Here is a 22,086-nt window from a genome sequence, read left to right as displayed (position 1 = left end):
TCCCGCCGGTTGCCAGGGTGAGGAAGCGAGGAGGGCGACGTCCGCCGTCCCATTGGTCGCGCGGGGGATCACGTGGCCGGAAGCGAGCTGCCACGCACTCCTCTGACTCTGCTGCGAGCTATGGAACTCACCTGGCCTTGTAGGTGCGGCGAGGACTATACCTTGGTGAGTTCTGAGCTGCGCAGGCGCAGTTGCCTACTCTCTTCCCATTTGCCCCCTTAAGGAGCCCGCTGAATGTGTCTGTATCTGATTCGAGTGTTTGGTAGACTGTCGCTGTGTGACGGAATGAAATTAAAGTTGCCTCATTTATTGATACGTCACGAGTTCGGTTTCATCCAATCATCACAACCCCTCTTTAAAATCGGGAATAGGGTTTTGCCAGGATACACGTGGGAGGTGAAGGCCATCCTTGCCCTGGGGAGAATAAAAGTGTGGGTTGCCTTTCTTTTACCAACTAGGTTCAAAGACCAGACCCAGTAACATTTATATAATCCCTTTAATGTTTCCTTGTAACTATTAACATGAAACCTTTAAACCTGGCTTGGGGAAGCAGAGATTGGAAAAACTAGAGGGCAGTAGTTCTCAAAAAAAAAAAAAAAAAAAAAAAAAAAAAAAAAAAAAACCTAACAAAAATAATTAAAAAAAAGAACAACATATACAAAAGCAAAAGTACTTGCAAAAGACCACTGTATTCTGGGAACTGTAAGTAGCTTATTACTAATGAGGTATAAAATGAAAGAAAGGGCAGTTTGGAGATGAGGCTAGCCTACTGTATAAGGAACAGATCACTAAGGCCTTTATGCCATTCTATGAAGTTTGGATTTCAACCTGTCATTTGTGTGCTACATAATTTTGGGCACAGTAGTGACATGTTCAGATATGCCAATTGGAAAGTCCAGTGTTATATTCCTTACGCCTGACACAAAACCCAGAGCCATAAAGAAAAAAGTGGGCAAATTTATTGGCATAAAATTCAAATCTTCTATTCTGCAAAAGCCACCAGAAATGAAGCCAAAAAACTAACAGTAAGATATGGGGAAATATTTGTAATGTTTAAATTTTAAAATGGTTAATATATAATAAATAGAGCTTTTTTTAAGTCTAAGAATTCAGAGGAATGATCAGTGAACGGTATAAGCAAGCAGTTCACGCACATGTAATTTATGAAAAGTGCTCAACTCGGCTTAAAAACAAAGATACACAAATGAAAATAGGACAGCAGCCCCCCTCAATCTGATTATCAAACATTTTAAAAAACTGATACTCTTTAGTATTGGTGAGGATTGGAAAAACAAGCACTCTTGTTCATTGTTGAAGATTGGCACAACTTTTTGGAGGGCAATTTGATGGTTAGCCATCATAATTTTAGAAATGCAAAATCATTCATTGAAGTAGAAACAATCATTAGGTATGTTGAACATCACATAGATGCACTTAAGAAAGAATTAAGCAAACTGGAAGTTAAGTATAAAGAAATTACACCAAATGAAGATGAGAGAGACAAAGAGAGGGAAAGTATGTATGAATAGTCTTGGAAGATAAAATTAAAAGGAGAGAATGTCTAATATAGATATAATTGGATTTCCAAGGGAAAAAAAAAACAAAACAATAGAATGAACAAGTAAAGGCAAAGGCGATAGTCTAAGAGCTCCTAGCTAAGAATTATCCAGAATTGATGAAAAACATTAGTTCTCTGATTCAGGAAGCTTGGAACCATGCTCTGAGGAAGCCCAAGCTGCCTCTTGTATACATATTATGCCCAGCACCCACCAGACAAGGTCCCTGCCAGCAGCCAACATCAGCTGCCAGACATGTAAGTGGGTGTGCCTTCAGATGATTCCATTCCCCAGCCATCTAGTAACTTCAGCCATTGAGTAGTCCCAGCTGAGGCTATAGACATCTTGGAGCAGAAACAAGCTATCTCTGCTTGCTCTTTCCAAATCCTGATCTACAGAGTCTGTAAGCATAATGAAATGGTTGTTGGTTTACTCCACTATGTTTATACCACTATCAGTATCTGTTCATAAGCTCCAACAACAGTGCGACGGCTTACCTGCTCTTGTACTATAGGGTACCGCCAGTGTAAGCCCAAAGAAAGCCAGCTGTGGCTGGGAGAATAACCTCATGGTTCTGGACAACTTCAACACTTCCCAGTTCACCCACCTTAGCTCGCTGACCAGACATCTCCCCTCTTCTCCTCCAACCCCATACCCCCCAACCACCGCCTGCCCCTAGCCTGAATTCCTAGGTTTTATTTTGTAGCTTGGGGCTTTTTGTTGTTGTTGTTATGTCTGCACCACGTATTCTGGAGTGAGGGGAGGGGTGGTGATGATGGTAGTTACTATGTAGCAATAGTAACAGTTTATTACATAGCAACAGTAATTTTGTTACCAGGAAGTGGGATGCTGCATAACAAAAACAAAACAAAAGGGGTGGCATTAGCTTTGGGACTAGGTGAAGCAGCAAGGGTGGGAGGGGAGCCTGAAGGAAAATGTTAGCAGAAGTCCAGAAGGCCTTGAGGGCAGAAAGAAACTAAGGAAAATGTTACTAAAAGCTAGAGAAATGGGGACCCTTGTTATATAGTGCCAGAAAGTTTGGGGAGCAGACACAAACCATTCCCACTTTTAAGGAGTTCCTTACCCCAAAAATCCAGGAGCATAATAAAATGGTTGCTCTTTCATGTCAGTAAATGTGGAGTGGTTTTTAACAACAGTATTAGTGGAAACAGAAAGGAATAAAACACGTTAAAAGTTTTTTTTTTTTTTTTTTTTTAAGTCATAAATATGCTCCCTTCCATTTCTTGGACAATGTTGTTCCCTCCTGTGTTCTCAGAATTTAGCTAGATTGTAGCAAACATCTCCCAATGCTGCTTTGCACATTGTATCTCAGATACCCACCCAGGCACCTACCACCCTTGCCATCCTCCAGTGGCTTGATGCTGTTCAGATGCAAGTAAGAAGAGTCCATTTAACCTGCCATTAGACTCGATATTTCAGATTTCTAAACTGCAGTGGGTACAGTAGCTCTCAAGTCCTTTGAAGTATTAAGAATGCGTACTTATCTATTTAATCAATTAACTCAAAATGTCCAATATGACTGAAAAGTCTCCACTAGTAAATCTCCTTCAGGAAAAGTATGGTTAACTCCCTCTCTCTGCTCTCCCCCTCCCAGATCCCGAAGAGCAGTCAAATAGTAATGACTGCTGCCTCTTGGTCCCTGTACCCTAGGTAAATGCCCTCTGGAATGATTCTCTGGGAACCTATCTTCCTCCTCCCTATTCCTGAAAAACACTATTACTTTAACAGATGGGTCAGAAATGTTTAAAAGTAGAGAAGTGTATTAGTTTTCAATTGCTGTGTAACAATTTACCACAAATTTCGTGCCTTCACACAACACAGATTTAGTGTCTCACAGTTCTGCAGGTCAAGAGCCCAGGAACAGATCAGTGAGATCCCCTACTCAGGTCTTGCAATCAAGGTGTTGGCTGATGCTTGGGGTCCTTTTCCAAGCTTATTCAAGGTGTTGGCAGAATTCAGAATTCAGTTACTTGCAGCTGTCAGATGCATGGCGGCTTTCATCTTCCACAAGGTCAGCAGGAGCTGGCCTCTCTGAGTTTTCCACCTTCAAAAGGATTCACCTGATTAGGTCAAGATCCCTGGGATAACCTCCCTTTCAATTAAAAAAAAAGTCAGCAGATTGGTAACCTCATTAAAAGTGATATCCAGTTATATTCCCAGGTTCTGCCCACACTCAAGGAAAGAGGATTATACAGTGTATATCTTGGAGGTGCAGATCAGGGGGGCCATCTTCGAATTTTTCCATTGTAGATGGGCTACACAATCCTGCAAAGAAAAACCCTGTGATAGATAGCTGTTGTTTTGACCTGCTCAACATTAATTCCTCCTTATTTTGGCAGTGGTACCCCACTTCACTTTCATGAACTGTCCCTCTTTCCATTGTATCCAGTGTTAGTGGACTGTCATTCAGGATGCTCTGCCCTTGTCTTGCCAAGGGGTGGGTATGTGATGCAAGCTAAACCAAAGATGCTCCTTGCTTGGACTTTGAATCTTGACACGAATAGCAGCCAATGTGACCACTTTCCCTGTTGCTGCACCTGAGCTTGTCCTTTTCCAAAGCTAGTTGGTGGTGGTGGTTGTTTTCAATTATATAAGGTACTCGCTATTCTTTCAATGAATTCCTTTTTTTTTTTTTCTTAATTTTTAAAAAAACTTTGAGCAAGAGAAATAAACCAGAGATGACTTGACTCCAATTTCAAGCCCTGATGACAAACACGTTGTTCTCTGGGCACTGATAGTGACTGTTAAGGCGATTGCTAAAGGTGGCCTTGCCACCATCTCTATTTTCTCCATTGTTTTTGTCTGTCTGTCTGCCAAGTATCAGCCAGCTATTTAGTCATCCTTCATTCATAAGGCAATTTAAATGTGTTTCCTGAGCAGCAAACTGTCTTACCAGTTTGTGGTTTAACTTAGCACCTTTCTCCACATTCACCTAACTTTTTATTTTAACATAGGATAATGCCTCCTTCTCTATAAACTTGTTGGGAGGGTTATGTGCTTTACTGAACCAAAACTAATGTCAGCTTCTCAGCAGGTTTTCCCTGACCACTCTATTTTAAATTACAATCACATTCCCCTTCTAGCCCTCCCTACTCCTCTCCCCTGCTTTATCTTTGTCAGTAGCACAGAGCCCGATCTAACCCTCTATATTTTTTTCTTATTTATTTTGGTTATTGACCATCCCTACTGAAATGTCAGCTCCAAGAAGATGGGGATTTTAAAAAACACTTAATTGAAATTTAACCTAAGTACAGAAAAGTACAGTTTGATGAATTTTTACAAAGTGAACACTCTCAGATCGAGAAGCTAACTCCTCCCGAGAGTAATGCTGACTTTGTAAATGAAATTTTACAGTATGAACTCTTTATCAACATTATGCTTTGACATTAGTCCATACTGTGTGTCCATTTTCAATGCTATGTTGTATTTCTTTGGGTGATAATTTATTTCTCCACTCCACTTTTGATGGGCAATTGGGTGCTTTCCAGTTTGGGGCTATTAGAAATAGTGCTGCCATGATCACTCTAGTCTATGTCTTTTCGTATACCTATGTACACATTCTGTTCAGTATATATCTAGGAATAGAATTGCTGGTTCATAGGATTTGCTTATAGTTTTCCACAGTAATTGTACCAATTTACACTCTCAAAAGCAGTGTGCACATTAGTACAAATCCTTGCCAATGCTTGGCATTTTCCATCTTTTCAATGGTGGGTATGTAGTGATGTTGCATTGTAGTTTTAATTTGCATTTACCTGACAGATGAAGTAACTGGACACCTTTCCGTGTGCCTTATTGGCTATTCAGGAAACCTCTTTTATGAAGTAGCTGTTGGAGATTCTGCCCATTTTCTATTGACTTAAGCTAATATTTTAAAAAATAAAAATCATTAGTAATATAGAACTTTGGTTTTCTGTTTTTAGTTTAACTTTATTTATTTTTGAAGAGGTCTCATAGCCACACGGCTCAAAACTCAAAGCCCCAAAGCTTGGGGTTGAGGCTTCCTCTTACTTCTGTTCTCCAGCCACCCAGTTGTGCCCTTCCCCCCAACTCAGAGGCAACAAGTATTATCAGATATGAAACTTTTATAAGCCCTTTGCAGGAACACAACTTATGGTAAAGAGACTTAGCAACCCAAAACTTGTAAATGCCAGAGGTCTATTTTTAATAAATTATTACTTACTCTTAATAACTATTAATTAATAACTATTCTCCTGTCTGAAACATGACAGTTTATGAATAGAATACATTTATTTTAAGGCTAGGCTAACGGCTTCTTCATGGGCATAGTCTGGTGCCATGTTGCAAACACAGAATGTAGCCACCTCTGCCATCACACAGTGAAGGAAGATTTGGACAAGTGCATTCAATTGCTGCATTAGACCTAGGTTGTTTGGGTGACCTAGTGTCCATACCCCACTTCTGGCAATGGCACCTCTATTTCCATTTAAGAAATCGTCCACTCCCGTACTCTAAGACCCTCAAGTTTTCATGGGGCTTAACCCATCCCTCTGAGAGGTGGGCTTGGGACTCAGTTCTGGCCAATTGTGACTGCTAGGCAAAGTAAACTCTTGAAAATGGGTTGCAGACATGTGAGAATGTAATCTGGTAATGCTGAGTCTTGTCTTGCCAGCACCAAGGGAGATCACACTTGGGAATAAAGTCAAGTTGAAGAAAACAGTGCATCAAGGTGGGGAGACCAAGTCCTTATGATTCCGTTTCAGTGGCTAAATCCTGTCCCTGGATTTTTCGGGTACACAAGCAATAGACTCCCTTTGGTTGCTTGTTTATCTGTTTAAACCAGTTTCAATTAGATTTTCTGTCACTAGCAGAAGACTTGACATATATAACTCCCCATTGTATAAAATCCAAATAACCATACATTTTTATTTCACTGCATTACAATAATTTAAGAACTCCCTGATAAATGTTAAGATCTGAGTAGCCTCTGTTTCATCGAAATAAATTTGTTGTGTTTATTAGAATTTTAGCACTAAATACATGACAGTTGATCACCTGGCCATAGCATGACTCTCATTAGAATAGTCAGTTATACCCATCTTCCAGTCTTACAGAGTAAATAAAAATTTGTGGTATCTAGATGATAAAGAGAAATAAAAACAAATTCTAAAAGACACATCACTTCATTATGGGGGTATCAGCTTTTTTTAGAAGATCCTAGATAGTTCCAAGAAACACTTGGTAAAAATATTTTCAAAGCAGGAGACTTTTTTCTAAGCGTCTCATAGTATCTCTGTCTGTTCACATTGTATTGTAATGTTGATTTACACAGAGCTTCTCCCCCAATAAACCTTGAGTTTTATAAAAGCTGAAATTGTGTCTTATACTCCCTTTGTACCTAATTCTATGCAGAGAATGTAATAAGCATCCAGTAAAGGATGGATGGATGGGGATGGATGGATGGATGGATGGATGGACAGACAAAAGTAAGAAAGGATGAATGTCTTATATTTGAATTTTTCAAGAATATGATTATATCAGTGTGATGGCTGTCTATTGCTGCATGACACATCCAGAAACGTATAATTACACTCTCAGTTCTAGAGGTTGTCTGGTTGAGTTGCCCAGTTTTCACTTTCATGAGGTTGTAACTATATGGTAGCTGGGGCTGAAGTCACTCATGTGTCTGATGCCTGGGATGGAACAGTTGACGCTGGTTAGGCATCTCTGTCTCTCCATGCAGCCTCTCCCTGTCACTTTGGCTGCCTCACGTCACAGCACAGCAGTCACAGGATGATTGGACTTTTTCACGGCAGCTGACTTTACCCAGAGTGAGCATTCTAAGGAAAGGAAGTGGAAACTGCCTGTTCTTTTGAACAAGGTCTGGAACTGGCAGCATGCCACTTCTACCATATTCTGCTGGTCGACACAGTCAAAGTCCAGCTCAGATGTAAGGGGGTAGAGGAAGGCTTTTCCTCTTGGGGGTGGGAGAAGTAGCACATGCATGTAGGGAGGGAAGGAATTGATGGCTGCTTTCTAGGAGACAAACTGCCACACTCAGTAAAGATTCCATGTTTGCATGTGACTGAGACCCCCTTCAGCTAAGTTAAGCAGAAGTTGTACTTATTTAAACAATGAGGTAGCTCACAGAATCAAAGAGAAAACTCTCAAGAAAGACAGGAACCAGACAGAACTATCTAGCAAGTACTAATAAGCTTTTTGAGGTACAACCACAGGGATAAATCAACTTCATCTGTTATTGATACTTGTGTCTCTCTGCTCAAGTTTCAAATTCCAGGGTGAAAAAAATGCATAGTATAAATTGGATTGTATGTTCACACCTTGTCCAGGAGAAGATATGATACTTGAACTCATAATCCCACTAAAATTGCATGAAATGGGGTAGGGGACTTTGAGGGACTGTTTCCAAAAGAAGGGGATATGGTGCTAAGCTGCATGAACAACAGGTGTTCACTGTCCATTAAGGTTTGGGTATAGCCTTGCCTAAAATAAGACCAGTCAAGATTCTTAAGAATGAGGATGACATTGAAGGGAAGTAATTTGTATATTAAGCTGTAACTTTTTTTTTTTTTACTTTTTATTATGGAAAATTTCAAAGATACACAGAAATAGAGAGGATAGTACAGTTGGCCCCCATGCTGCAATCACCAACTAATCTGTAGTTTATCTGGATTTATTCTTACTCCTCACATTTTGTAGCAGATGCCTCTGTCCCACATCACATCTCCTTGGTCCTGTCTGATTTCAGCTCTGGCAGATAGCTCCAATTCAGCTTGCACTGTCAGCTTCCCTGTCTTTCCATTTTCTGGCCTAGGGCCAATGCCAAGCTAGCTTGCTCAGCCTTAAAGTCCAGGCACATCACAGACATGGGGGACTGGTGGTTTCAATGGCTGAGCCCTCTACCACAGGACTTGCCCTTGGGAAGACTTTTGCTGCAAAGGAGAGGCTAGGCCTCCCTAAAATTGTGCCTAAGAGCCTCCTCCTGAATACCTCTTTGTTGCTCAGATGTGGTCCTCTCTCTCTAGCTAAGCCAACTTGGCAGGTGAAATCACTGCCCTCCGCCCTTCGTGGGATCAGACACCCAGGGGAGTGAATCTCCCTGGGAACATGGAATATGACTCCTGGGGAGGAATGTAGACCCGGCATCGTGGGACGGAGAACATCTTCTTGACCAAAAGGGGGATGTGAAAGGAAATGAAATAAGCTACAGTGGCAGAGAGATTCTAAAAGGAGCCGAGAGGTCACTCTGATGGGCACTCTTACGCACCATATAGACAACCCTTTTTAGGTTCTAGTGAGTTGGAGTAGCTAGCAGTAAATACCTGAAACTATCCAACTACAACCCAGAACCCGTGAATCTTGAAGGTGATTGTTTAAAAATGTAGCTTATGAGGGGTGACAATGTGATTGGGAAACCATATGGACTACACTCCCCTTTATCTAGTTTATGGATGGATGTGGAGGAGTAGAAAAATGGGGGAAGGAAAAAAACAAATAAACAAAGGCATCCAGTGTTCTTTTTTTACTTTAATTGCTCTTTTTCACTTTATTATTCTTGTTATTTTTGTGTGTATGGTAATGAAGGTGTCAGGGATTGATTTTTATGATGAATGCACAACTACATAATGGTACTGTGAACAATTGAATGTACGCTTTGTTTTGTATGACTGCATGGTATGTGAATATATCTCAGTAAAATGGATTAAAAAAAAGCCCAAGCACAGTCTGAAAGTGCATGAAAGTTACTAATTTGTAAGCCCAGGGACAACCCTCAACCAAAGGTAGTTAAATATTCCAGCCTTCTGTCCTTCAGGCCAGTTCTGAGAGGCATCCTTTAAACTTCTGAGTTCCCAGGGTAACAGAGCCCTGGATAGCCCACAGCAGCAAATTTTTTTTTTTTTTTTTGGTGGTTTAATTCAGTTTTATTGAGATCTATTCACATACCATACAATCATCCATGGTGTACAATCACCTGTTCACAGTACTATCATATAGTTGTTCATTCATCACTCTAGTCTATTTTTGAACATTTTCCTTATACCAGAAAAAGTAAAAATAAGAATAAAAAATAAAAATAAAAAAGAACACCCAAATCATCCCCACCACCACCCTTTTTCATTTAGTTTTTGTCCCCATTTATCTACTCATCCATCTATACACTGGATAAAGGGAGTGCGAACCACAAGGTTTTCACAATCACACTGTCACCCCTTGTAATCTACATTGTTATACAATCATCTTCAGGAGTCAAGGCTACTGGGTTGGAGTTTGGTAGTTTCAGGTATTTACTTCTAGCTATTCCAATACATTAAAACCTAAAAAGGGTTATCTATATAGTGCATAAGAATGTCCACCAGAGTGACCTCTTGACTCCATTTGAAATCTGTCAGCCACTGAAGCTTTATTTCATTTCATTTCACATCCCCCTTTTGGTCAAGAAGATGTTCTCAATCCCACGATGCCAGGTCCAGATTCATTCCCAGGACTCATATCCTGCATTGCCAGGGAGATTTACACCCCTGGGAGTCAGGTCCCACATAGGGGGGAGGGCAGTGAGATCACCTGCCAAGATGCACAGCAGCAATTTTGATGAAGCATCCTTACATTGTTTTTTTTTTCCTTCCTCCCTTCCCTATCTTCATAGCCCCTCACTTCTGCTTCCTAGGACCACCTCCCAAATAAACTACCTCACCCAAGTTCCTGTCTCAAGAAATAGTCTCTGTTCTGGGGAACCCAGACTAAAACTAGTACCCTTCATCTGTTCATATCTTTTGATTACTGAAAAAATCATATGTTCATTTCTCTCTATGAAGTTCATTTTGCTGACAGGACTCGAGATGTTTTTCAAGATGCTGGCCAGTGTGGCTAATTGCTATAGAGGAAAGAAGAAAGGAAGGGAGAGAGGGCAGAAGGGAGGAAGGGAGAGAAGTGAGGAAGAAAGGAAGGGAGGGAGGAAAGAAGAAAAGGAATGAAAGAAGACAGAGAAAGGGAGGGAGGGAGGGAAGGAAATGGATGACTTGTTCTTTCTGACAGTTTTCAATAAAGAATTTGAGTGTGCTTCAGGAGCTGAACATAAATGACTTCACTCACCCTATCTGAACTCCTAGTATTACTTCCAAACCCTAGACTAGAGTCATTCTAACCCATGGGTACCCTTATGTTGTCTTAGTGAATGAATTAGCTGTCAGCACCTTGAGACCTGGGAACACACCCAGGTCCCCAGGGAAGCTGGATCCAGAGGTCAGAAGAGAGCACCGTTGTAGCCCAGGGTCTCTAACGGGAAACAGATGCTCCAAGCTTTTGCCTGCTATCAGCTTGCTTACCGACCGTTTTCAGCCTTAGCTCCTTCTGCTCCAATCCAGCTGAATAAACATGCTTTTTATCCACAAGCTGACTATGGGGGTAGCCAATGGATCTGCCTCCCCCACATCCACCCAATTAGGAGAGCCTGCCCATGCTGAATCTAAGACTTAACTCATTAGAATAACAATTAAACAAAAGCAGTTTTTTTTTTTCTTTTCCTTGCCTTTGTAGTTTTTAGCTTCTATTTTCTTTTCTATATATAGGGATGCCTGGGTGGTATTAGCTGCTGGTTAATCTATTGAAAGTTGAGGGGCAAAGAGAATCTGTTTGAAATAAGAGGGCTTTAAAGAGGAATGGAGCAGCAATGCAGTGAGATCAGAATGCCTCAGTTCTAGAAATAGAAATATGTCCTTGGGAGTATCACTTAACTTCTTTGGGCCTCATTTTCTTGTATCTGTAAAATGAAGGGGTTAGACCAGCTGATCTCTAAATAACTTTCCCGTTTACTAATAATATTTTAAATAATTTATCATGTTCATGGCCTTTTTATACGTATTCTTTCCTTCAGCAAGTTTTTTCTGAGCATCTCTTATGTACATAGCCATCTGATCCGCACTTACTAAACATTAGTGCCAGAGGACACCTTAGAGAGCACAGGCTATAGCAGGCATTTCTTGTTGTTGTTTTTTTCTTCTCAGCATCCTTTCCCTTTTTCTCCTGGAAAAACAGTCCCTTGGACGATAGGAACTGACCCCCACCCCCTCCCCATTTCGTGTGGCGTTGCTGGGTCTCCAGTCACAGTGTCCAGGCAGCCTGGCCCTGGCATGAGCATATGATCCAGGCTCAGCTAATCACAGTCCCACCACTCAGTTCTAGGTCTCGGTCATGCCAGGCCAAACTGAAATTCTTCCCTGGAACCTTATATTCGGAATTTTGAAGAAAGGATCCTCGTTTACACATGGCGTTACTGAATTGGAGAGAGGTAATGTTTGTGGCCATCCTTTCCCCTTCTGCATGGAGGAAGCCCATCTGCAGTTGGAAAGACTGAGGCCAGCATGCAAGGAAAGCAGTCAAGAGATGGGGAGAAATTTCAATGTCTTGGTTGTGAGTGCCAATCTCTGTGTATATACATCTAGCTCTAGCTCTAGCTCTGTCTCTATCTTTAAGCTGGTTTGAGTTGGTTTTCCCTTACTTCCAACCAACAGAGTCCTGAGTAATACATAGTCCAAACCATGTTTTAAAGAAACTGATTCTCACAGTGTTGGGGTTTTGTTCAAGGTTACCTGACTGATTATTAACAGAGCAGGGACCCAATCATAGACCTCCTGACTTCCAAACCAGTTCTTTTATTTTTATGTTTCTTCTGTCTTTGTATGATGAAAATTTTCAAATATACAGAAAACTTGAGAGAATAAAAAAGAATCTGTATCTACTACCTATATTCTACAATTACATTGAACTCTACTTATTTATCACATATCTAGCCATTCCTCTATCTGTCCAATAATCTATTTTTTTAAAAGAGTTTCAAAGTAAATTGCAACCACTTCTCTTTCTTCTGTGTCATACCTCAGCCTTCATAGGTGCTGTGTGTTGGATGGAGGTTGCTTGGGCAAGCTGGGTTGTCCCCAGGCATGTATGAGGGCTTCTGTTAATTTGCTGTCATAAATACCACAAACTGGTTTTGGCTTAAACAATGGGAATTTAATACCTCACAGTTTCAGAGGCTAAAAGGCCTACTTCCTTCTGGGGTTGGTAGCATTCTGGTGCTGGCTTCCCACAATTCTTGAGATTCCTTGGCTTTTATCTCTGCTTACAATCACCTGGTGATGTCCTCCCCTCTCTCTTCCAGGTTTCCTTTGACTTCCTACTTCTCTCTGTGGCCTTGTCCTTATAATGTTTTTAGTAATCTGGATTAAGACCCACCCTGGTTCAGTTCATCCCCACCTTAAAAAAAAAAAAATCTTCAAAAGATCCTTTTTACAATGGTTTCACACCCTTAGGGACATGGATTAAGATTAAGAATATGTCTAAATCAGAATGCATAATTCTGCCTGCCACAGGGGCTCTCACGGTACTGGATGGCCTAGGATAGGGAAGGAAGGAGATTGGGCTGTGAGTCAGGGGCCTCCATAAATGGTAGAGGTGGGCCCACAGAAAATAAGTAAAAATATAAGTAGACAAGATAAAATTTTTAGTGATAAGTATTATGAAGAAAATAAAACAGAGTGATGTTATAGAACATTTGAGTCTGTAAGAGAAAATATTAGATCAGGCCATGGAAGGCGTCTTAGAATTGGTAACATTTGGGTTAGATCACAATGAAGAAAAGAGTCAGCCGTGTCAAGATCTGGAGGAACAGGAACTGGGAGGAAGAAACAGCAAGTACGGAGGCCCCAGGGTGCTCCAGCAACAGAAAGAAGTTTGGCAGAGTTCTCCTCCTCACCATCATCATCCACATCCTCATGGTGATTTGAAAGTAGATACGGTATATTTAGTAATCAGTCCTGGCAGTTTCCTTACATCCTGCTTGTACCTTGTTGGCCACGTGGTAGCTTAGCAACCCCATCAGTCACTCCTCTAGATGGAGATATACAGCTCTTAGAGTAATTTTGACACACAGAAGCCCTCTAAGCCTACAGAAACAAGCTAGTCCTGAACAGGAACATATTGGTCTCAAACACATTTTGATAGTCCAAAGAACAAGCTCAAATTACATCCCAAACAACTCATGGTTTCTTATGCTGCTTTTTTAACATCGTAATTGGCAGGCCCTTGGGCAAGAAATTGTTAGTTTATCTTGTGTGAATGGTTTAAATGTGTTTTAGCATTAAAATGATCCAAAACCAACACTTTGCATTGCTTTCAAGTGCCTTTTTGACCTGCCTTCAGTGGAAACCAGTTTAACTTAAAGCTTTATATGTGAAATGTCTTAATCTTATGAGGGACCGTTCTGCCCTCAGTGGTTCCAAGCCCATGAGGAGATGGGCCTCTTCTGTTTCTGACTTTTGTTTTCAATAACTTTTTCTTTAATTGTTGAGATATTTGTTCAGAAATGAGCCAGAGAACATAAGCTTCAAGTTTTATTTTTATGGTTTTTAAACCATGCCATGAATAAGGTCCAAAACATCAATATTAAACCAAATTAATACCATAACTGATCAGGAGGACATGTGGAACTAGTATGTGGTCAACTGAATTTTTCTAGTTCAATTCTACAAGCATGGTAGGGTCCAAAATATCCTAGAAACAACCAAATGGAATTTTTTTATGCAGGAAGTATATATACCATGGTCATTTAAAGCCAGATTTACCACTGGAAAAATTTATTTCCTGGGAGCAAAGCCATATGTATTAAAGACAAATGCATCTCAAGTTCAGGAGTGTATCATTTTCAGTATTCTCAAAATGTGAATTTAGCATATACAAATACTGACATATTGCCACTTTGTAGCAGTATTTCTACAATCACGGAACTGGAAGAAACCGTGTAGACACTGTTGGCTCTGCCTGGACCTTCTCAGATCCCTTTGATCATTTCTGTGTCCCTCCCTTGACTTCTGTGTTTTTGCTTTAAACATTCAGTGCCTGAGTCTTTCAGAGGCCACCCCTTGGTCTCCTGGAGCCACTTGCCCAACTGTGCAGAGATCTGGAAGTACCTGAGAGCTCACATCCCCTGGGGTGATCTTTAGCCAACAACTGGCTGGTACTGGGATAGAAATCCCAGCTCCCTTCCCCCCAGAAGGTGCAAACTTAGAGGTATAATTTACACTTAGAGCATCCCTGTGGGATCGAGTGGAGAAAAGGACTTGGCCCTAAGTCACTCCTTTGCTGGACTTTGTCCTCTTTCCTGTCCTGCTTACTGACTTCTACTGAAAGTCCCTCCTTAACAATCTACTTCCACACAAGTCCTAGTCTCAAGGTCTGCTTCTAAAGAACCCCACATTAGATCTGCCATGAAGTTCATCTGCTCCAATTCACTCATTTCACAGATGAGTCAAATACTTGTTGAAAGTCTACCATGTGCTGAGCACTGTACAAATATGGAGAAGTGAGGAGCTCTAGGAAAGTGGGAATGACAGACGCAGTATGCGCATGCAAGTTCTTTCACTCAGGACCACCCTATCTTCCATCAGCGCTGGTGAGAAGATCCAAGAGAGGGTGCTGCCAACGACAAATGCATCATTTTCCTCATCCGTTTCAACGTTCATTCATAAATTGTTAACCAACTGACATGGAAGCTGGGAAAGTAAGAAACCTAATAAAGATCTACCAGAAAGTTATATAAATCACCTATACCAACCTAATACAGGCCAGTAGAGCCTGTATGTTGACCCAAGTCCAACAATACTCACTGAGAAATTCCTAAACATTTTTATTATTTTTTTGACTGTTCAAAAAGACTTTATTTTGTATTGTGATCTGTGTAAACTGCCTCGTTCTCAGTGCAGGTGATTCCTCTTCCCCAGGAAACAAGAATGAGGTGTGTGGGTGTGAGGGGTGTCTTCTGTGAAATCATGGCTTCCACAAGGCCCCAAGGAAACCCCACACAGTTCTGAGAGTTGCTGGGGGGAAGCATTATTTGATCATTAATATCATTTTCTTCTAGCCTCTATCACTTATCTCTAAGGTTTGCAAATATAAAACACAATGACAAATAGGAGTCTGTAGGAAGGAGCCCTATTTGCCCCAATAGATCTTAAGCACTCATGAAAGAAATTGCCAGTAAAATCACCTCTATTCTCACCCTCCTTTTTAATCATCCATCCAACAAATATTTACTGAGTGTCAGCCACAAATGCTACCCATTTTTTAATCAGTAATGTGATTGTTTGCACAGCCCCTAGGTGCTCAACACTGAATCGACAGTGAGAAACCAGAATAAAGGGAGGCTGTCCGGGCTGGTCATCTTTTTTACTGGAACCCATTTCTGAGAAAAACAAACAAAAAAAAACTCTTGTGATTTAGATATCATCCATGGTAGGCAGAATAATGACATCCCCCACCCAAAGATAACAATGTCCTAATCCCCAAGACCCATGAATAATCAGGTTAAATGACAAAGGGTAATTAAGGTTGCAGATGTAATGCAGATTGCTAATCAGCTGCCCTCAAAATAGAGAGAGTGTCCTGGATTACCCAGGTGGGCACAGTATAATCGCAAGGGTTCTTTTTTTTTTTTTTTTTTTAATATTCATTGTATTGAGATATATTTACATACCATGCAGTCATACAAAACAAATCGTACATTCAGTTGTTCACAGTACCATTACATAGTTGTACATTCATCACCAAAATCAATCCCTGACACCTCCATTACCACACACACAAAAATAACAAGAATAATAATTAAAGTGAAAAAGAGCAATTAAAGTAAAAAAGAACACTGGGTGCCTTTGTCTGTTTGTTTGTTTCCTTCCCCTATTTTTCTACTCATCCATCCATAAACTAGACAAAGGGGAGTGTGGTCCTTATGGCTTTCCCAATCCCATTGTCACCCCTCATAAGCTACAGTTTTATACAATTGTCTTCGAGATTCATGGATTCTGGGTTGTAGTTTGATAGTTTCAGGTATCTACCACCAGCTACCCCAATTCTTTAGAACCTAAAAAGGGTTGTCTATATTGTGCATAAGAGTGCCCACCAGAGTGACCTCTCGACTCCTTTTGGAATCTCTCTGCCACTGAAGTTTATTTCATTTCCATTCACATCCCCCTTTTGGTCAAGAAGATGTTCTCCATCCCACGATGCCGGGTCTACATTCCTCCCCCAGAGTCATATTCCACGTTGCCAGGGAGATTCACTACCCTGGGTGTCTGATCCCACGTAGTGTGGTAGGGCAGTGATTTCACCTGCCAAGGTGGCTTAGCTAGAGAGAGAGGGCCACGTCTGAGCAACAAAGAGGCATTCGGGAGGAGGCTCTTAGGCACACTTATAGGGAGGCCTAGCCTCTCCTTTGCAGCAACAGTCTTCCCAAGGCCAAATCCTCTGGTAGAGGGCTCAACCCATCAAACCACCAGTCCCCTATGTCTGTGGGCATGTTAGCAACCATCAGCAAGGGTTCTTAAATGTGGAATTGGGGAGCAGAAGTGTCAGTGTTAGAGTGGTGCAATGTGAGAAAGACGTGAATGACCTTTGCTAGCTTTGAAGGTGAAAGGGGGTTGTGCCAGTTTGTATAGATTATGTGCCCCGGAAAAAGCCATATTCTTTAATGCATTCTTGTGGAGGCAGACATATTAGTGTTGATTAAGTTGGAACCTTTGGATTAGGGTGTCTCCATGGACATGTGACCCATCCAACTGTAAATGGTAACTATGATTAGATAATTTCCATGGAGGCGTGGCCCTGCGCATTCAGCCTGGGCCTTGATTAGTCCAGTGGAGCTCTATAAAAGCTCAGACAGAAGGAGCTCACAGCTAGCTATAGCCAAGAGGGGCACTTTGAAGAATGCACAGGAGCTGAGAGAGGAGATACAGCTTACAGAGCAACATTTTGGAGATGGTCTTTGAAAGCAGACTTTTGCTCTGGAGAAGCTAAGAGAGGACAAATGCCCCAAGATCAACTAAGAGTGACATTTTTGAGGAGCTGCAGCCTAGAGAGGAACGTCCTGGGAGAAAGCCATTTTTGAAACCAGAACTCTGGAGCAGATGCCAGAGACACGTGCCTTCCCAGCTAACAGAGGTTTTCCGGATGCCATTGGCCATCCTCCAATGAAGGTACCTGATTGTTGACACCTTATCTTGGACACTTTATGGCCTTAAGACTGTAACTTTGTAATAAAATAAAACCCCTTTATAAAAGCCGATCCATTTCTGGTGATGCTGGAAAAGGCAAGAAAACATTGTCCTTTAGAGTCTCCCAGAAGGAACACTGCTGTTCTGACATCTTGATTTTCTGTCAATGAGATCCATTTTGGACTTCTGAACTACAGAACTGTCAGATGATAAATTTGTGTTATTTTAAGCCACTGTGTGTATAATAATTTGTTACAGCAGCCATAGGAAGTTAGTATACTATCTGCTTTAAGGGTTCATTGCTACTCACAAAGAAACTACAAAATCTTTTCATGTGTGTGCCAGTTTGAATGTATTGTGTCCCCCAAACGCCATTATCTTTGATGTAGTCTTGTGGGGCAGACATTTTGGTGCTGATTAGATTTGCTTGGAATGTGCCCCACCCAGCTGTGGGTGATGACTCTGATGAGATATTCCCATGGAGGCATGGCCCCACCCATTCAGGGTGGGACTTGATCAGTGGAGCCATATAAATGAGCTGACTCAGAAGGAACTCAGTGCAGCTGTGAGTGACGTTCTGAACAGGAGCAAGCTTGCTAAAGAGGAACGTCCTGGGAGAAAGCCATTTTGAAACCAGAACTTTGGAGCAGATGCCAGCCACGTGCCTTCCCAGATAACAGAGGTTTTCTGGATGCCGTTGGCCATCCGCCAGTGAAGGTACCCGATTACTGATGTGTTACCTGGGACACTTTATGGCCTTAAGACTGTAACTGTGTAGCCAAATAAACCCCTTTTTTATAAAAGCCAATCCATCTCTGGTGTTCTGCGTTCCACAGCATTAGCAAACTAGAACAATGTGCCTAATTCATTTGTGGTTCACTCAGTTTTGATTCCTTTTATCTGTATTCAAAATGTCTTTCCTTTTTTTTTTTTCTGTCTGCAGTGTCTTTTGTGTTTTTCATGACCCTCTATGTTCTGTACTCTACCTCAGTCATGTTTCAAGTGCCATCATGTCTTCTGGCATCAATGCAAAACTAACATCAACAAATGTGAATATTTTCAAGGTAAGAAGTGTTAGTTCCCCTTGCAATTTACACTGTCATGCCCAGCTTTCTTTTCTGCTTTCCCTTCCATTTTTATATTCTGTTTAATTTGAGACTTTGGAGATACAACATTCAGTGATGATAGCAATAAACAATGAAATCCAGATGGGTTCACGACAACTGGTGGAAAATTTCCAACTCTTCTGGACAAGATACATTAAGATCAAAGACATATAGTGATGATATCAGTATCACAGAGACCCCAAATAACTCCACATGCATTTACTCACACATTAATTCATCCATTTATACATTCAATTGAACATGAACAAATGTTTACTGAGTGCTGACCATGTGCTGGAAACTGCTCTAGGAGCTGGGGATTCATCTGTAACAAAGATCTCTGCTCTTATGGAACTTATATTCTGATGAAAGGAGGCAGGCAATAAACTAGACAGGTAAATAATATAATACATTGGTAGGTACCATGAGAACAAAAGAAGGGAATATGCAACAAAGTAAGACTCACTTTAAAAAGTGACATTTGAAAAAAGACTTGAAGCTGAGGGACCTAGTCATTTCAGACAGAGGGAGCAACAAGTTCAATGGTCATGAGACAAGAGCAAGCCTGGAGGGTTCAAGATCAGCGAGAAGGTCTGCATGGCTAGAGCAGGAACAGGAGGGAGAGAATTAAAAGATTAGGCCAGAGAGGCAACCAAGGGGAAGGCCTTGACTTTGACTCAGAATAAAATAGGGAGCCATTGCAAGGCTTTAAGACCCAGAGTGACATGATCTGATTATGTTTTCAGTGGACTTTCCTGGTTGCTGAGAATCAACTGTAGAGGAGAAATGGAGAGAGTAGGGAACCATTCATGAGGCATTTGCCATAATCCAGGTGAGAAATGGTGGCTGAGGCCAGGGTAGTGGAAGTGGAGATGGTAAGGAGGGGTCAAATTCTGGTTATTTTTTTTAGGACAGAGCCAACATGATTCCCTGTTAGACTGGATGTGTGTTATGAGAAAAAGAGGATAAAAGATAATGTCACGGTTTTAAGCTTTAGCAATTGGAAGGGCAGTGTTTGCAATCATTGAAGTGTGGAATGCTGTAGATGGAAAACTTTGTAGGGTGGCAGATTAGGAGGTAAAGTTGGGACGTTTTAACTTGAAGATATCAAATAGATATCCAGCTAGGCAGTGAGTGGGATACATGAGTCTAGAATTCAGGGGATATTTCTGGGTTGGAGATACAAGTTTGAGAGTCATAAATTTCATATTTTAATTCTTGAGAATAAATCTGTGATCACCTTAAGGTGTAAAAAAAAAAAGAGCTCAAGAAACTGAGCCCTGTGGCACTCAGATTTAAGGAGATGCAGAAGAACCCACAACAGAGCCTAAGAAGGAGCAGTGAGTGGAGTAGGAGGAGAGTCAGTACAGTGTGGGGGCTTGAAAGGCAAGTGAAGAAGTGTTTCCTGGAAGAAGGAGTGATCACGTGAGGTGTAGACTGAGAATTGTCCATAAGATTTAGGAACACAGAAGTCATCAGTAACCTTGACTTGAGCAGTTTCTTCGAGTGCTGATGGAAAAAGCCTAACTGAAGTTAAGTCTAAAAGAGACTGAGAGGAAAACATAGACAGTCCTTTTGAAGAATTTTGCATTCACAACTAAACTGAAGCAAAGAATGAAGCTATAGCAAGAGAAATGAGGTCACAGATTTCTGGGCCTCACCCCCAGAGTTTCCTATTCAGAAGGTCTAGGATGAAAGCCGAGAATTTGCATTTATAATAAATTCCCAGGTAATGCTGATGCTACTGGTTTGGGAACCCTACTTTGGGAACCACTGTTGTACAGGGAAGGAGTAGTTTGGCTTTAGACAGGAGCTCAGCAGTTAATCTGTAGTAACAGATTTGTTCATTACAGTAGCTATACATGAGGGTTTATTTTGAAAACATAGAATCAAGAAGACAAACATAGCCAACATCGCCAGAATCTGTCTTAGGATATATGATGGATCAAGAGCCTGGCAGTGCTTCCTAAGAGAAGTCATTCAGGATGAGTCGAAGTTTGCAAGCACATTACCTTCACCTCCTTACTAGCTGGCTATTTTTCTGATGTCCAGCCAAGTAGAAACACTGTGCACATCATCACTCCCTTTACATGACTGCAACACCTCGGCGGCCTCTCCTGGCTGAGCCTCAGCCACATTCTTGGTAGTCCCAGGTGCATTACACCCCCACCCTGCTCTTTCCAATGCATGTTCCATAACATTGCAAAAGAGCCTAACTAAACGTGATTGTGTTGTTTTGCCAGCAAGCATTTGGAGTTGTGATTTGCCGAGGACCGAGCCAAAAACCTCAAGAAGCCTGAGCCTGGTGTTTTTTTGTTGTTGTTGTTCTTATTCAGTGTTCATCTCTTGCCAGAAACGGCCACTAGCAATAAATCTTTCCATAAAGTTTTCTTTTTTTTGTTTATTTTTTTCTCTGAGATGGGTACAGCAATTTATATTTAGTGTTTAAAATACTACTAATAACAATAAACTTCCTTCTTTGTAATTATTTGCTGTTTACAAAGCCATTTCACATGCAATGTATCATGCCCAATGCAATGTATCATGCCCACTTTATATATGAGAAAACTAAGGCTCAGAGAGGTTAAGCCCCTTGACTATGATCTCTCATCGGGTGGAGTCATGATTCCAGGTCTTTGGATTCTACACTCCACATCCTTTCCAAACTCCAAATTCATTATCTTTTGTCAGACTTTGTCACATGCTGGTCGGAATAGCTCTTCCAAGCTCCTCTGCCTTGGTATATGGCAGAAATAAATGAGGGTGAAGGGCATGGGATGATGTATCACCCTTCTTTTGGAATGTCTTGTCTTTTGCACCTTATCTCTATTAGCTCTTGCCCCTTGTCTCTGCACCTTGATTATTAATATTTTCTGAATTGGTTTCCCATATTCCGTATGTGGAGGAGGTGAGTACAAGAGGATGGGGATGGATTTTGTGTATTTATATTCTTAATGTTCATTTCACTAACTCTATCTTTCAAGTTCTACAAATCATCAAATATTCTCTCAAAGAATATCCTTTCAGGGCCAGTCTTTACTTTGGCTACGATGAATTTGGTCCCTGTGATGTGGACAAGCAAGGTTCAGCCTCCAGAATATCAGGGGTGATCACTTCTGAAATGATAATCTAATGAATTGTCTTTAGGGCAGAGAAGGTCTTATTTCCAGAAGATGCATCTATCATCTCCAATTTGCCAAAGATAAGACCTCCGGTCTTCTTTTGGCAGGGGATGGGGGTGGGGAGCTGGGGCATTAGCCTCTAGACAAAAGATGAAGGCATTCCATACTTTCTTGGATTGAAAGATCTTGTCCCTTCTAGAAAGATAATGCTAATGCGAGTACAGTGGAAGAAAGATTTTTTCCAAAATTATGGATTTGGTTA

General features: G+C 41.2%; 1 long non-coding RNA gene across 1 annotated transcript; it reads left to right on the top strand.

Moving 5' to 3' along the window:
• Window positions 1-4: 4 nt before the first annotated feature.
• LOC119515728 lies at window positions 5-21,068 on the top strand. Its single transcript, XR_005213132.1, has 3 exons — window positions 5-165; window positions 18,540-18,660; window positions 20,946-21,068. It is a non-coding gene; the product is annotated as an uncharacterized LOC119515728 (long non-coding RNA).
• Window positions 21,069-22,086: the final 1,018 nt, after the last annotated feature.

Source organism: Choloepus didactylus, chromosome 19 (assembly GCF_015220235.1).
Source record: "Choloepus didactylus isolate mChoDid1 chromosome 19, mChoDid1.pri, whole genome shotgun sequence".
Taxonomy (NCBI): domain Eukaryota; kingdom Metazoa; phylum Chordata; class Mammalia; order Pilosa; family Megalonychidae; genus Choloepus; species Choloepus didactylus.
This window is presented reverse-complemented; position numbering and strand designations above follow the sequence as displayed.